The following is a 17,227-nucleotide window of genomic DNA, read 5'->3' as shown; positions in this document are numbered from 1 at the left end:
ACAAATATAATTATAAACTATTAATAATATATTTGATTATTTTAACAAAGACTCATTACAAAAATATTTCATATATTCAACTAAGAAATGAAGATGGTTAATGTGTGACAATATATACAGAGTATTTTAAGATATTAAGATTTTTAATTATTTCCAAACATACGTTGAAAAGATTAATCATATTACCATATAAATAATGAAATTGTAAAAAAAGAATAGATTAGAGATAAGAGAAAATCTGAAACTGATAAGGTGAGACCTTTTTGAGTGATATAACCCTGCTGCAAGTATACAGTATTAGAACATAGCTGTCAGTTGGAAGAACCTCAACTACAGTGCTTAATATTTTTAGGTTAAGTTTTAAATACCTGTGTTATGTAACCCTTTTGTTACTACAGTAAGTGGTTTGTTCACAGCCTCTTCCAAAACTGTCAAGTCTCTCACCAGAGGCATCTCTTAAAACCACCAGCTCATATTCAGACATTTTAGGTGTTTTACATTAAAATGACTTACACATTATTGATTATCGTACAAAGCTAGAATTGTCTGTGTTGTTTATAAAAAAATAACCTTAATATTAGAAACAGTATTAAAATGTTCTACATTATAAACTAAAATAAAGTATTTCTTTAACTTTTAGTTTGGAGTTTTTCTTTTAGTTTAACTTCAAAAAGAATATTGTAAAGCCAACTCAATACTTCTTCCATACTCGTTAAAGTTATACACAACATATTTCAATAAGAAAAAGATCATGGTAATAACTTTATCAATAGTATTTTTTGGGTGTATTTATGACTACAAATTACTTAATTCGTATATACACTCATATACATAAAATATCATTTTGTAAAAAGATAATTCAGTCTTAGATATTTATATACTAAAAATGCACTTATAAAACTTATAAAACACTCAATAACAACAGTTTATTTATTTTAAATTATTAACATTTTCATAAGCCAAATTCCAAATATTTAGCAGGAGTGAAAATGGTAGCACTTAGTGTAAACCAACTTTCTGTATATGGACTCAAGGATTTCTTTCTAAAAAAGTATCATTTATACAAAAGTGTTTAACCCTGTTAAACCCAGCCTTAATCTTCCATGGATTTGCCAAATAGTCCAGAGAGAAAATGGTCCTTACTGTCGACTTGAGGAAGAATGTATCATTTTCTTACCTTTTAAGACAATTTTGAATTTTATTTTTCATAAGTGTAATTGAGATCAAACAAAAGAAAAAGTTACTTGACAAAATTAAAAATTGATAGGTAAACACACACATTCTTGGACAAAGGTTTTGCGCCACCATCGCTATTAAGTAGTGTCAATAATAATAATTCTCTTTTTATTTTATACTGAGGAAATATAAATGGACAAAAATAAAGTACAAAAGCTAATTTATTCCAAATATTTGAAAAAATTAGTACAAGAAAAAAAGCATTAAGATAACCATGTATAAGGAGGAATACAAATTGACTGATGATCTGGTTTACCGATTTAAGTTTTCTATCAGTATCGAGTTTCCACCTCTTGTTCTTATTACCTCTCGAAGTTTCCATCTCATTTCTGGAATAACATGTTGCCAATACCTTGTGATATTGCCTTCCACTTTCAATCACTGGATTTTGTACGATAGCCAGTGTTGTTGGAGGGTTGTTTCTGGCTATTTTTTATCAAAGTGTTCCACATGTGTTTTACAGGACTGAGATTCAGACTCTTCTCTTTGGTGGTCATTCAATTCTGTCCATACTACCTTCCCTAAAGTAGACTTTGACTGCTGCAGCGTTATGCGGATGAGCATTGTCGTGAATCAGTTTAAAGTGAGGACCAAGAACTGGAACAAAGGGAACTAAATATTCTTCTAGTATATTTTTCACATACCTTTGTACATTTAAAGCTAGTCTAGAAAGTGGTATGAGCTCTGTGTCTGTGTCAAAACTAATACTACCCCAAAGCATAATGGAATCCCCACCAAAAGCGCATCTTGGGGGAGAAGCAAGCTTGGGAAAATCTTTTACCCTGCCTTCTCTATCTGGAGAAACTAAAATAACTTTGATCTTGTCTGAGAATACTCTCTTCTTCCAATCATTTAATCAGTTGACATGGTTTTGAGCAAATCTAAGTCTGGCCACTCAATGACGTCTTGAGATCTCCTAATACTGAAATCACCTTGTCTAAGACATCTATGTACTGCACAACTTGAAATATATGTACACATTATGTAACTGCCTGATCAGGTCCTGCAGTTGAGTGTATCGGTACTCATTCACCAACTATTGATGATAAAGTATTGATCATTTGTTGTGTCTGTGGCTCTGGATCTGTCCTGAACTGGTTTTAGTGTTGTAATGTCCAATTTCTAAGCATAACCTTATAGCCTTCCCAACTGATGAATGGTGTACTCCAAATATTCTATTTACTTCTTTTTGCAAGCACCCCTATTGAATCAAAATTCTTTCCCTATGTGCCTCAGCAGAAGTGACATTGGACATCCATTTTAGTCTACTTAGCTTATCGACTGCAACACTACTCACATCCAAACTTGCTCAAAACAATACAAATGAGCTAATATGAAAACTGTAAGATTAACATTTCTTTTTTAATTTGGACTGAAGAAGAGATAAAAAACAGAATATAAGATAAGAAAACAGTTTTATATCATTAGTAGATTATCTTCCTTCAGAGGATGCTCCTTGGATTATGTATTAGCCATGATAACAGTTCCTGCAGAATCATAATTGTTAAATGTACCAGGATTAGTTTGAAACTCAGTCACTACGGAGCAGTAACAATATGAAGTAAATTAATTTTTCTGTTTTTTCCTTAATTTTCACCCAGTATTAATTTTGAAAACTGATTTGTAAACCAGATGATCATAAAATTTGATGTATATAAGAAGACAAATTATTTGGTTTATAATAACAAAATTACTGTATAAAACTTCTATTTCAAATAAAAATTTGCAATTAGTCATTTTGGAAGCAATAATTTTTTATGAGTTTTGAAATTTTTACTTTTAAAAGGAAAGATTAGAATCTTTTTTTTTATTATTTCCAGTATTTATCTCTCAACACTAAAGCTAGACAAAAGAGTGTTGTTGTTCTTAATGTTATTAGTTTTAATTGAACAAGCAAATCTTTAAGAAAGTTGAATATTGCATACAACTTGAAAACCTAACTTGATTTGGACGCTTAGTTCGAGAGTCTCATAAATAATTAGGCTGAGGATGACTCTCTGATACATGTTCACTATACTAACAGGTACATTTGTACATTTGCTTATCATCTCTTTCGTTTATTCACTAAATGCCAGTTATTTTTAGTCCACATTATGAAATAAAAATTTTGTTTATTGGCAATGTATGAGAAATGTTTAGTCAATTTTTATTTTACTACCTGCGAAGTCTCCCAATCAGCTGAAACTTAGTTTCTAGGCAAATATAAAACTGCCATAAATAGAGAATTATAATAAAATTATGACTCATGGCGGAAGATTGAAAAATACTGTAAGTATCTTGTGAGCACCATAAATTAACACGGTATTGAGTACTGAAATGAAATTAAAAATGATTTTATTTTGAGGTGGTTAGGGCTGTTTTAGACCTCTCTTCCACTCAAACTCAAGCCTACTCTAATTCAAACTAACAAAATCTTAAACACTTTTATAATGTACAAAGTATGGCTGCTGAATAATAAAATTACACATATAATTGGCCATACAAGTTTTGAACAGTAAACTATACAGTGACATTGTGGAAATAATGCCGTAATTTTTAACTGATTCAAACTAAACTTGGTAAAAAGTTACTCATACATCGTTTGGATAAGTTCTTAAGCTTTTCTCAGCCAATAAAAGGTTTCAAGATGGTGGCCATTCAGATTTGTGCAAAATAATTATCTGTAGTATTTCACAACATACATTAACTTTCACATTATTTTACAACAAAAATTAAAACTTTTTATAAAACTTTCAAGCAGTTTTAATTCTTACAAATCTTTTGATAACTCTAAGATTTTTTTGATGGCATTCAAAGGTTTTAGAAGTATACAATAACATTAATTCATTATATGTGAATATGTTCAGGTAAAATTTTGGATAGTTTGCTTTAAATAAAGTCCATAGTTTTACATACATATTTATATGCTTATCACAATATATTGTAAGGTTTCTAAATATCTGAAAGTATATACATATAGTATATACAGTATGTTAAGATGAAAACCTTTAAAGTGATCTTACCATAACTCTTGTGAAAATGAAAAGTCTAAACTAAAAAGGATCTATAGTTTGACATTTCGAAATGACAGCCATAAGTGAAAACTACCTTACCTCTGACTAAGCTGCAAGGGATATTTATAACTAATAATGATTTGACAAGAATCGCATTACACTAAACAAGTTATTTCTCTTAAGAAGACACAGCTTTCGGACTCCCTTCCCATCCACCTCAAAACACTAACATTTCAATTCCATCAAGACACAATCGGAAGCCACTATTACATTACAAATACCTGACTTTAATTACTACAAATAAAATATTGGTTAAAGCCCATTTATATTGGTTTCATTATTTTTAATTTTTGTACTTTTATGTTGGTTTGTATTTGATATGAAAATATCATTTATATAAGCTGGGCATGTACTCCCCTTCGCAAGAACGTACACACTAGTATATGTTGATTCCCCATGCCAAAAATTAAAAATAGAACTTACAAACACTAGTTATAGTAGCTCTTTACTGTTGATCACTCAATATTCCTGTACAATATTTTATTACGGAGATGAAAGGCCTCGGACTTATTTTAGACCCTTAGCTTGTGATCTTGTACAAAGTTTGAGGAGATGTTATTGATTGTGGTGGTAAATAGACAGACTATTTATTTCCAATAAATTCACTGAGGGTGTAGAAACATTTTTCTATTAAAAAAGCCTTCAGTGTTCCCTTAAAGACCATTATATCATTTACATTCTTTAGGTCCACAGGAAGAGAATTATAAAAAATTACGGCATTATAAAAACAGTGATGTTTGAAAAAAGAGGTTGCATGGGGGGGAATATTTAATTTGTCGCTATTCCTGAGATAGTGTCCGGACTGCGGAATTAGTGACTCGAAAATGCCCTGGTTTTGCTTAAAAAAGACCAATGTGTGGTAAATATATATACTTGGAAAAGTAAGCAGATTGAACTTCTTAAAGTGTGATTTGCAGGATTCTGATTGACGGATGCCAGCAATAGCTCTCAACGCTTTCTAAAATAAAATGAAATAAAATGATTAACTGCAAATTTTCATTTTCAAATTCGAACTAGAAGTTATGTACAGTAATTTTGTTATTATAAATTAATTAATTTTTCTTCTTCTAAACATTAAATTCTATAATTATCTAGTTTACAAATCAGTATCCAAAATTAAAGCAAAAATTGAAAAATACATTTGGTCACAGAGGATTGTGATCCATTGGATAAACTTCATTACATTTTCCAGTGTGTGTAGATCTTATTATTGGGGTGGTGCAGAACGTTTGTCCAGGCGTGTATGTTATTATGAAATATGTTCAAAAAATGTCTCATGTTTGGTAATTTACAAAAGATAGAAATTGATGCCCCTAAAAAATTGGAACATTTTGTTGAACATATTGCTTATATATGCAAAAATGTTAAGAACTTATCTTGATGAATACAAAAGCTGTAGCTAATCCAATGCAGTGTTGTATAAGAACTTTTTAACACACCTTCTCAAATACATATATATTTTATTTCAGTAACACTATAAATCTACAAACTTTTGAATTTATAAAACAATGTACTATAAAAACCACTAACGCATTAATTTACAACTTATATAAACTACGTTTATATATAATGTTTGAATTCAGATTCATTCTACCATTCTTATTTTCACTCACTGGAGAATCTCCTTAACTTTTAGTCATATTTGACAACTAAAATATAATAAAATAATATTACAATAATATATATTTCATACTAATATTAACAATAAGTTTCAATCACACAAACTCAACAATTGATGAGCAGTCATCAATGAGTGATGCTTCATTGTCTCAGTCTCCCCACTGAGACCGACCTACACTACTCTCTTAGAAGACAAAATACAATGCCAAAAGTAATTTTGTTTGTTTTTTAATGTTACTGGTATGTTCACCCATAATGCTGTACCAAACATGGTGGAATCTAATAAGCCAACTACATTAAATACTGGAACATCTAATATAACAGATGTTTTCCACTGTCCAATATATCAGATTTTAGGATTAAAAGGATTAATTCTAAATACAATGTTTAGTTTTAAAAACTTTAAGTGTGACTTTTAATACATTTTAAAATCATTTTTGAAAACGTCCGGAAAACTAGACACTGAATTTTATGCATAAACTTCCAATATCCAGTTTTACCATGTGCCTGAAAAAAGAGACAAATTTTCTTTTTAAATAAAACAGAAGAATGTCAAACTTATTTATTTCTTAACTGACAGTTTCATTGTGCTGCACAATCTTATCTTTACGTCAACTTTATTTATGTATGGTAACTGTTTTGTTCTCTACAGCAGTAGCGACTTTGACATTTATTGAAAAAAATTGATTATATGTACAATGAATGTAAATGCCCTATGTAGTTGTGTTGCTATGGAAATTAGACCTGTCCTATGCTACAGGAAATAATTATTAACCCTTTGAGTCCCGCAGCGTTTTGCTATATGGTATGCATAAAATGCCGAGCGAAAATGCCTGATTCTGCAAGGGTCTGGTTAAAAATTCATAACAAAATTATTTATTTGGTATAATGTCCTGGGTTTTTGTATTTTTTAGATAAATATATTTTCTTTATAAATATAATACATTGATCACTTATTTAACGTTTTTATACCAATAAAAAAAACATTAACAAAAATTGTAAGAGCAAAAATATTTTGTTTTTTATTTTGACACAACTTAGTGTTATTGAAATATTTTATTTTTTCACTTTTAGTCATTCTATGTTTATACTCCATTTAATTCTTTACAAAAAGACATATAAAAACTTTTTTTATACTTATAAATAAAGTTTGGAGAATAAATATGAAAATATGAACCACTACAAAACTAGAATTTTTTTAACCTAACCTAACACTCTGTGTATTGTCTACACTGCTAATGCTTAAATCTAATGCCTGCAATACTAGGTCTTCATTGTCAGCAATGTTTTTACGACTCATTGTTTATAAATATCACTGAACAAACACAAAAACTATACAACTGTATTTAGTAAAGTACTAGCTGCTTACGATCACTGTAACTCACGATCAAGTCATTGTTCTACTTACACACAGACTAGAACAACATACACAAACCAAATAATTTGAAGATACTAACACTACAAACCCATTTCACTTTAAAAAATTTCAATATTTACAATCATTTGTGAAATAAGCACCAGCGCAAACAAAACATGTGACAGCTTGTCCGCATAGCGGTCGATTCTAAACTCGACTGACACGCTCACTTTACAACCGCCGTAAAAATCAGAATGCAACAAAACCTACATCAAAAGTTACGTTGAAGCCTTTGGAATGCGTATGTATAGTCATTGAGCCAATTTAGATAAATAGCAATTCTGGTATTTCTGGCAAATAGCGATGCTGCGGCACTCAAAGGGTTAATATTCCAGTTGTGATTACAATTTGTGTCCCTTAATATTGTTGAACTATGATTATGTGGTCTAATCCTTTTATTATTTGAGGTTTATTAGAGCCGAAAAGGAAGTTTCCTAATAAATGTTTGGCAACAGTAATTAATTTTAGATAAATATACTGCTTTGAAACTGTACGGAGTAATACTTTAAACATAAAACGTAATCTGTAGTAATTATTTTAGAAGTAGTAATTAATGCGAATAAATTTTAAAAATCTGAAAATTTTGCATTCATTACATTTTTAAACAGTTATTGAGCAGTAACTAAATAATAAATAATATTTTTACAAGCAACATGTAAGGTTAATATGAACGCAAATCAGTGTGTATATATCTAGAACTATCAGGCCTGGCAGTTCAGGTACAAAAAGTAAATAAATAATAATGTATGAAAGAAAGTTCCACTTCTCAATGTTTTTGTGATACTTAAAATGAGATAAATTTGGATGGAAGGTAATTTTAGTTCAAACTACCCAAAATTTGTGTCCTTTTTAAATTCACTCATACAAATATATTTTAATTACATATTTAACATTGAATTTGGAATGGTATACACTAATTGAAAGTTTCTATAGTTAAACTTATATATTAACTTAAAGATATATTTTACATTATAACAAGTAAAAATAGGAATGTATTTGATTTTATTAGGTCTGTATCATTTTACATTTTGATTACAAACTGTTTTGATTCTACAATTAGTAACATACATCATTTTGATTGTCTTAATGCTAATGTAAAACACTAGTTACATTATTTTTGTGATGGTAAATGGTCTCTAAACTATCATACAGATTATTTATTACTACTAAACATTTTCACTTGTACTTACTGTGTTACTTCAAAAAGTGAGAAATGCCAGTATACTTCGGTATTTTTATATAATTTATATCTTTATAACATTGCTATTCAGTTTAATTTTCTAAAATACTACCATTAAATATCAACTAAACTAAAGCTATTGCCATATTAATCTTTTAAACTCTTGACACTTTGGAATGAATATATGATTAAATTAATCACTTTGAAAGATTGATTGAATAGTAAAATAAACAAGTTGCCGTAATACTCTGAAGTCTCATTAAAAATGTGTCAGTTGTTCCCTTGTGGTATTTATTTATTTTAGATTATTTTGCAGGTTTTTACTATAAAGTAACTAAATATTTAAATAATCATGTTCAAACTATTTATTACAAAACTAAAATTGATGACATCTTGTCAAGTGACTTATTAACAAAACACTAGTGTATCAATAAAAGACTGCAGTTGAGCTATAATTGAATGTTTGGTCTAAAGAGTTAACATCTTCAAGAATAAAGTACGTAAGAACTAATCCGACAATCAAAAGCACAACACATGATGCAAACTCACAGATGCAAGAGGAGCAAACCATGACAAATAAAACGAGTTTGAGCTTTATAGATAATTTAGAATCTAATCACTATCATGGATAAAGATTTCTGTTGATTAACTATTGTATAAGAATAATTATTTAATGACTATTAACATGTAATATAAATATGTCATACTAAAACTTCCATTTGTGCTGGAAATTTAAATATCCACAAAGTTAGCCTCTCTTTGTAAAGCAACCAATGTACAAATGAACAATTATAATACACCGATGAACCCTAATGAAGCACCATAATGTTATTGGCTGATACAACGGGTTGAACTATTACTTATTTTTAGTAAATATATTCAACCATACACCACCAAAATATACGAGGGGTATTAGAAAAATAAGGTTCCCATGATTTTTTTAAATAGACAGCTCTATATTTCTACTTAGAAATTTCTTACTTTTATTTACTATACATCAATTTAAAAGTTAAGCTATTTTTCAACATAATCACCATTTCTGTCCAAACACTTTTGTAGACGATGCTCCAACTTTTCTATCCCTATGTTGTAGAATTCTGCCGCCAATCCTTTGAGGAATCGAGTAACCTCTTCCTTGACTTCATCATCGGTACTGAAGCGTTGGCCACCCAAGTGTTCCTTTAATTTTGGGAATACGTAAGTGATAATCACTTGGGGCTAGGTCTGGGCTGTAGGGGGGATGGCCGATCTTCAAGCAATATTGTCTCAACTTTTCCAACAACTCCATCTGAAACTGAAGGCCGTCCACTTCGGTTTTCATCGTGAATTTCCATGCGGCCTTCACTGAATTCTCTACACCATTTCCGAACGTGTTGATCAGATATGCAGTTTTCCCTATAAACTTTGATTAACTGACGATGAATTTCAATAGGTGAAATCTGTTTTGCATTTAAAAAACGTATCACAGCATGAATTTCGCGGTAACAACGATAGGAAGCTCCATCTTCGAAGGCAGCTAGACTGACACTGTTGGACGTAGCGAGGTGCGAGTGGTATGGATAGAGAGAGGGACAGCTGATGAGTAAGACAGTGTTGCCAGATTTCTCCCAACATATCGCATTCTGTCTCGGCGGCATAGGGAACCTTATTTTTCTAATACCCCTCGTATATACCACCATATATATATATGGTACCCCATATATATATGGTAGATATATATATATATATATATACCACCATATATGGCCACCGTATACATGGTTATATATTACCATATTTCGACTTCAAATTAAGTAAAATACTGGATTTAAAATAATTATTTAATATTATTGACGGAGTTAGAGGAACTTGTCTGGCACTCTATCACTCAGCTATGTTAACCATTTAAGTGTATTTTATGTGTACAATCGATAATTGGGTAAGTGCTTACGACATAGATATACTCCTCATATTTTTCTGGTAAAACTAAAGATCATATGATCATGCTTGATGTAAAGTTGACTGAAACATATTTGTCTATCGGCTACCACACGTCATGGCAACTCACCCTTTGTTATGGGGTACGGATAGGAGTGAGGAGGGAAACCAGACTGTTTCACGACTTCCACCATGCGCCATCTGCTACCGCTTCTTAGCTCGCTCTGATACTGCATTGTAAATAACCGTGTCATTAACCCTTCAATTCACTATCTGATGGTTTAAATGTGAAAATGTATTTGAATGTCATAAATTTCTTTCTTTCTCAAGCACTTCTCAACTTTTATAAAATCTGAAAAACTATCTTAGGAGCTATTTTTTCATTTATTTTGTATATTTTTGTAGGACTAAACAAAAACATTCGTACTGTATTTATATGTTTATATGACAATTATTATCTAATAATCCATAATCCTAATAAAATAGTATTTTACTCTATTTTTGTTTAAAAAAACTTTATTGGACCTCCTGCCCCCTCCACCTTGTCCCATTCACCATCACCAAAGATAAACTATTCCACTAGAGTTCCAAAAACATCTAAATCTCACAAGATAAATTATTTTAAATAATATAACACTTTTCAAAATTACCTTACCCCCAGCAAAACTTGAAAGTTTTGAATTTTGTAATTTATGGACAATTGTATAATTATATATCATGTCACTATTGTAAGCTAATAACGTTATATGATTTTAAATTAGCTTGTAAATGATATTTGGGACCAAAACAACCCAGCTAGGGCAGAATACAGGTTTGAAAAAACGATATCAAAAATTTATAACTCAATGTATCCTTGTAATAAGTTATGAACTGGACATTGTTCGGTAATTTTACTATCTACAAAGCATGTGGCTATTTCAGCAGATTTTTCACAAAACCAGTGACTAGGACATAGAATGATTTTTTGTTTTGTTTTTAATAATACAAAAATTACAGGTACTTTGGTATTATACAGAGGCCACTATTTTAGGACGAGTTTTCCTTATCGGGGACCAAAATAAACTTCCGTTATATGTTACTAGTACTTCCCATGTTTAATAATGAATACAAAAATACTCAATGAGTCATACTTGATGTCGATAAATTGCCTCCGAATAGGCCTAGACAAGTGACCCTTCAAGTAGACCTAGACGAGCGACTCTCGAAAAAGGCCTAGACGAGCAACCCTCCAAACAGGCCTAGACGAGCAACCCTTCAAGTAGGCCTACATGCACAAATCAACGGTCACTTTAGAATAATTAACTGTAGTTCTTTTAGTTTTTGTTTTCATTGAGTTTTGTGCTCTTGATTAATTTATAATTTCACTATGAATAGTAAAAAGTTTTTATTGACAGAATGCATTTGGCGGTCGGGAGTAAGGGCGACTGGTAGCGATCCATTTAACTAAATTCTCACTGACATCACTTCCTTTTGGGAGGTAGAATACAATAACTGTTCATCGTAATGACTTGTAACTTTCAAAATAGGTTAAATAAAATCTATTTTTTTTAATACTGTAATTTATTTTGGTTCCCAATAAGGAAATCCTGTCCAAAAATAGTAGCCTCAACATAATACCAAACTACCAAATTACATTTATGTCCTATTTTTATGATTTCTTACTGTTTTGATAACTCGGGCATTGCCGGAAATGTTGGTATTTTTTTACTTTTTGTATTTTTCATAACTCCTACAAAGTACAGTTTTTGCATTTAGGTTGAATTTTCTCCAGATTCTGCTATAAATATTCATAGACAAAACGTTATTTGCAATTACAGAACAATAAATAACTAATACAAGTGTTTCAGACTACAAAGTCATTCCCGTTATGTGGCTTGCTGATTTACCAATTCGCCTAACATCTGCAGTACAAGACAGAAGGGTGCCAATATTAACCCCCTTAGCAGTAAATTTGTTAAAAATAGTTTCAATACCATCAATGTACCCAGCCCTAATCACGGGCATACATTTCACTGCAATTCCTTCAAATATAAAATACATGTGATTGTGACATCTTAACAGTACTAATGATATGTGCTATTGACATGGCGAAACCACAAGGCTTCATTTAACTATACAATATATGTTTAAACCAATGATGAATTGTTACCTTTTTACCGTATACATAGTACATTTAAGAATGGGTGGAACTGAAAGGGATCGTAACTTACAGTTTCGTAAAGTCAGTTACACCCAAGAAGTTAAATATCTCATGATTCTAATGGTCTATAACAAACACATATTACTTTTTTGATAAGTTAAAAATAGAGAATTAGTCTTGTTTGAATATCAGCTTGAGCTTGAGTGTTCTTGAGACCGACACTCAGCATCCCAGTCCAGGGGCACAACAGACGCCATTGTCTCGGAGAACTTATCCAGAGTACAGGGAGTAGGGCAACCTGGGACCTCCCATCTTTCTGTGGCAGTAGCAGCATAACTGTCAAGGTAGTAAAACTGCAACATGTCAATAGAACAACTTCTATTCAAGTTAAATAACAAAATACAGTATAGTATATAATAAGCTGTCCAGATCAATAAACCAGATTGTCACCAGGATAATAATGTATAAAATTGAAAAAATAGATAACATTTATAATTACGAGAGATGTTTTTTTTTTTTCAACCTCCGATCTCACGTCATGATGGGCAGACAAGTGGCAGGTCAACGATGAGCGCAAAGTGACTGCGTGATGAAGAAGATCAAAGACGCAAGTCTGTCGCTACAGACAGCCTTGTTGAACAAATTGACAAAGTGCTTAGTGAAACTCGTTGATTCAAAATAACTCCTTTGTCTTTTGAATTTCCAGAAGTATTAAGATCTTCTTTTCACTCTATTTTTACAGAACATTTAGGTTACAAAAATATTTGTTTTCGCTGGATGCCAAAGATGTGACTGACACCCAAAAAAAACCGCTGAAAGTCGTTAGATTCTGCTTGCAGGAATCATTTTACACTTCTCAATTTAAATTTGGTGGAAACATCAATAGAAGTGGCCATGTTTATGTGACAGTAGCTCAGCAAAAACTGACTACTTGAACTCAGCAGGGTACTACGTGAACTACTAAATGAGTAGTAAAAAAGATGCGTGATCGACTACTGTGCACTCCACGAACCTGCTTCATGTCTGGCCACCATGGTGTGATATCGGAGGTTGAAAAAAATGGCCCTCGTACCAATATAAAGGTTACATGTTCTTCAAAATCGCTAATGGATATCTATTATTATGTAATGATCACTATCCAGTCAAACTAACGGTGGGCTGACTCAAACCACATGACTTACATTAAAACAAAAAAAAATATTAAGTTTTATTCCACCATTGAATAAAGACGAAAACAGAGTTTAATACTGATGAAAAGAAAGTGGTTGAACATTGTATAGGTATTAATCAACCATCTGAACTTCAATATAAAGGAACGTTTAGAACTTAATTGTTTATCTTATTCCTTAAAAGGAATTTTATACAGGAAATTTATAAATTGTAGCCAATTTGTTATCTAGTTCAGGACTACATTATGTAATAAATTAATATATTGAATTAAAAAGAAAAATTTTGAGAATGTATTTAATATTCTAGACAATTTTACAGTCCTAGAAATTAATTAAATTCTAATTAATTTGGATTATAAATACTCTTCTGTAATTATTGATGAATTAACATGAAACAGTGATACAATTTCAAGCTGTTTAAACTTAAATTTACTTGTAAATCAGTGGTATTCAAAGTGGAAGTGTTATTTAAATAAGTGAAACTAATATGTAACTACATATGTAAGTAGTAAATTTCATTGACTGAACAGTTATTAATTAGGAATTATCTATTTAAAGTTTACTCACTCAAGGGAAAGGCCTAAAACATGATGTGGAAGAGAAGTGCTTAATTCACTTTAATTGGCATTAAAACATAGTCACAAAGAGAACATTACATTTAAAAAAATCTTTTGATTACAAAAGCTACTTAAAAACTATTTTTTAAATCTCAAAACTTAAATTAAAACATATTTTATTATAAACCAGTGGCACTGCCGGATTCAAACTGACTATCAGCCTTGTGACGTCATACAGACAACCTGTTCCAGACACCTGCAGGCTTCTTATCTACAACATTGTTCACCAGTTTGCAGCTTATCTCTAATAGCTTTGACAGACTCTTTCTCCAAATCATTGTTGTTCTTTGTAGATTACTAGCTGGTAGTTGTACTCTATTTATTTAAATCACAGTCAATTTGTCACTAATTTAAATATTTGACTTGGCATAAACTAAGTAGAATAATTATATTAAAGAATATTCCAATTTGCTTTTTAATTTATTTTCTAAAGCTTTATAATATAAACATATATTATAAACATATAAAACTGTAAATAGTAATTAAATTTTAGATAAAAAGATTTGGTTGATTTAGATAAAATGTTTTTGGAATAAAAAGTTGTTTTTAACTATGTAATAAAAAATTACTGTAAAATATAATTTGTAAATATAGTTTCATAGTTTTAAACTGTTAATAATATATTACAATTTGATACTTGATATTAATGAACTTAAAACTGTAAACTAATTTTACTCTGAAACTTAGTTGGAATATTTTTTCACTTAAATATAAGCAATTTTTTAGTTATCTTTTGACAAAATATTTTTTTGTGTGTCTTGAGTGAAGTTGTATTTTTAATTTCATTGTATTATTTTTAAATATATTTTATTTTGATTTTAGTTATTAATGATATTAAAAAGAAAACAAAAATTGTAAATGGCTTCTCCCTCAAACAGCTTGTCATGTAATGTACCACCAGGCTGGGAACGGGTGAAAAAGAAGCGCCCATCTGGGTTAACAGCAGGGAGAATTGACGTCTCATACATATCACCAGGAGGAAAAACTTTACGCAGCAAAGGCAATCTAGAGAAGTACATAAGGAAAAAGGGTCTGAAACTGGATGTTAACGCTTTTAATTTTTCAGCTGGTGCGAAAAAGAAGGGTCGCACCATGTCATCTGCTGAAAGCTCTACAAGTCAAAGCCCTAACAGTAAAACGTCAATCACCACTCCAATTGAGAGTTTAGATGGAACTGAAAGTGTAACAGATTCCTGCATAACTCCACAAGAATCCCAATCAAACCAAAGTGATGCAGAGGAGGCTGCGCGTGATCTAACAACAGAACTCCTGACTGATACAACGGAGAAAAATAACCTTGATCGTACAAAAGAGCTATTAAGTAAAAAATACCTCACTGATCTTACAATACAACCGTACCTAGAAATTTTGAATAACAGGTTTCTTCAAAAAAAATCCTGTATTATTCTCAACCCATTGATTGTACACGGCTTAAAAAATCTGACAGATTCTTCTTTCTTAACGGAACATCACGACTTGAAATCCAAGAACGTGATTATTATGCCAGTAAATGATTCAGAGGATCTGTACACAGTTGGCCATGGGACGCATTGGAGCACATTAGTTTACGTGCAGCTAACAAGTTTTTATACCTGGATTCAGTGAACAACCTTAACCTACCGGCAGCAAAAATTGTAGCACAGAAACTAGCAAGTCACTTGGGTCTTGACATGGAAACCTCCGAGTTTGTGTCACTTAAGAGCTCTCAGCAGTCGAATGGCTTTGACTGCGGGGTCTTTGTATGTTGTAATGTGGAATCCCTAGTTCAAGACATCACCATGGATTCAGCTTTGAACTTCGGCTTTTTGCAAAATGCCACTATTAGCGCAAAAGAAGTAATAACCAAAAGATCATTAATTGCGTATGTATTATACAGCTCTTTACAAATTACAAAAGAAGAACTATATGATTTAATGATCAAAAAGCCTGGAAAACGTCATGAAGAGGGACAATACACAACCAATGTGTTAGAGAAGGGAGAAAGAAGGCAGGGAGGCGACAGTCAATGGTTCAAAGTGGCATCCTCACGGCATTATGGACAAAAGCAGCAAGGCCCAGCCAAATTTCAGTTACCCACAAGCAATCGTTACGATTTACTAAGACCATCTAAATCTGAAAGTAACCTCAGTGCACAAAAAAGAATCAGATACAGCCAACTTCAAAAATTTCCAAAAGCCCAGGACTTCAAAAAAAGTACTTAATGGTAAAAATTGCATAACAAAGACTCAAAATCATAAAAAAAAGTATTTTCAAGAAAATGTGTGGTAATGTACCCCAAAACAAATTTAACTATTTGCTCAGACAGCCAAGGGAAGGGCCTTGCTAATGAAATTGAAAGTATAACTGGAGGTAAGTTTAATGTTTTCGGCTATGTAAGAGCTAATGCAACTCTTGGTCAAGTGGTTGATTCGGCAATGACTCAAGAAAAATATCCAGTTGTGATCATTGGTGGAAGTAATAACAGTCTTCAGGGTAACTGTTCCGAGATATACAAGGATTTGGAGTCTAAACTCAGTCAACTTAGTAAATCTAGGCCTGCCTTTATAACGACAATCCCAACCAGATACGACTACCCTCTTAAGCACCCAGTAAACATTCGACTGAGAGAAGTAAACAACTACATTGCTGAACTAGCTTACAGAGTAGAGAATGCACATTTGTTATGTCTGGATGACTTCAAGAGAATCCATTTCACAAGACAAGGTCTCCACCTCAACCAACAAGGAAAAGTGAAGTTGGCACATCTCATCATTCGTAAAATTTGTATCTGGCATGGTAAACTTAAAGTATACCAGGACTCTAGCCCAAAATGAACAGTTAAGAGCCCTTCAATCGAAGTTGTGGAAACAAATATGGAGTGTGTCTAATTGAAGAACAC

This window comes from Homalodisca vitripennis, chromosome 4, assembly GCF_021130785.1.
Source record: "Homalodisca vitripennis isolate AUS2020 chromosome 4, UT_GWSS_2.1, whole genome shotgun sequence".
NCBI classification, from domain to species: domain Eukaryota; kingdom Metazoa; phylum Arthropoda; class Insecta; order Hemiptera; family Cicadellidae; genus Homalodisca; species Homalodisca vitripennis.
This window is presented reverse-complemented; position numbering follows the sequence as displayed.